The sequence below is a fragment of the Octopus bimaculoides genome, chromosome 11, assembly GCF_001194135.2.
Source record: "Octopus bimaculoides isolate UCB-OBI-ISO-001 chromosome 11, ASM119413v2, whole genome shotgun sequence".
Taxonomy (NCBI): domain Eukaryota; kingdom Metazoa; phylum Mollusca; class Cephalopoda; order Octopoda; family Octopodidae; genus Octopus; species Octopus bimaculoides.
Window position 1 is genome coordinate 49,729,608 of NC_068991.1, and position 1,613 is coordinate 49,731,220.

Sequence of the window (1,613 nt, forward strand, 5' to 3'; positions counted from 1 at the left end):
AAAGTAGAAAATGCTAAAATACTTTTATAAAGAACATTACAGAACCGGTTTCGATCCTTGAGATCTTTTCAATAGTAAATATGAATAATAGATTTTTGAAAAATTATTGAAAAATTAAATTTTGGTAAATTTCAAAGAAAAGTCTTTTTAAAGACATATTTGTATATTATTCAAGTAACAGCGGCATTTTTCTTGTTTCTGCCTGTCTCTGTTTCACTTGTTAACTCTTGTGGGATCGAAGAAGGAGTGCTATGATAGTAGCAGTGTTAATTGGTTGGGTGTCCTGACATTGACCTGTTGATGGACGTAGTGAAAGCTAGTCACCACATCAAAGTGGCTGTTGATTGTTACTACTAGTTTAACCCCAGGTAAATTCTCCACCAGCTGGTTATCAGTGCAACATTCTGCACCCTTTATATATGATATATTGTTAGCAGGGGAAGTGAATTCCTATTACCCTCAAGCAGCTAACAGGACCGCAAGAATGACTCAGTTTCGACCTATTTGGCTCATCTTCAGTCGTGAGCACCTGTGCACCAGGGTGATAGCCAGAATCTGTTACTGCTAACAATACATTGTAAACAAAATGACCAGTGGTCACTGATTTGCAACAAGCAAAGTAGCTAGTTATAAAATCTCAAGAAGAGATCAGAGTAGTAACATATACTAAACAGTAAAGCCAGTTACCACATCAAAGTGGCTGTTGAAAATGTTAACTATTTTAACCCCAGGCAGATTCTCCGCCAGCTAGTTATCGGTACAACACTTTGCACCCTTTATATACAATATATTGTTAGCAGGGAGAGCGAACCCCTACTACCCTCTAGCAGCTAACATGATCGTGAGAGTGACTCAGTTTCAAGTTATTTGGCTCATCTTCAATCGTGAGCACCTGTGTACCAGAGCGATAACCAGAATCTGCTACCACTAACAATATATTGTAAAATAATATATGCATTAGTATATATAAATACACACATACACATGCATATATGTTCATATACTTATATACATATATATATATTTGCATGTACACACATCCATTCATATTCATAAAACGCACACACACATACACATGCATGCACACATACATGTATACACACATATGCACACACTTGTATGCATATCTGTACAGTCATGTACACACATGTATGCACAGATATAGTTAGATATAACCATGTACACACAAATATACACATGTAAGGACTATACAATGTGAGGTGCAAGAATGGCTCTTTAGTACCCAATCTCACGGCCATTACAATAAGGAAGAATTGAATGGTTCAGATAAGTGCCAGAGGGAAAAAGAGACATAACTGTGTAAGAAAGATTAGGCGCAGGAGTGGCTGTGTGGTAAGTAGCTTGCTTACCAACCACATGGTCTCGGGTTCAGTCCCACTGCGTGGCATCTTGGGCAAGTGTCTTCTACTATAGCCTCGGGCCGACCTAAGCCTTGTGAGTGGATTTGGTAGACGGAAACTGAAAGAAGCCTGTCGTATATATGTATATATATATGTATGTGTGTATGTGTTTGTATGTCTGTGTTTGTCCCCCCAACATCGCTTGACAACCGATGCTGGTGTGTTTATGTCCCCGTAACTTAGCGGTTCGGC

General features: G+C 38.6%; 1 protein-coding gene across 1 annotated transcript in view; it reads right to left on the bottom strand.

Annotated features, from left to right (window-relative positions):
* LOC106869890 (echinoderm microtubule-associated protein-like 2) overlaps positions 1-1,613 on the bottom strand; it is a 374,285-nt gene that overhangs the window by 97,524 nt on the left and 275,148 nt on the right. The gene's annotated exons all lie outside the window — the stretch shown is intronic.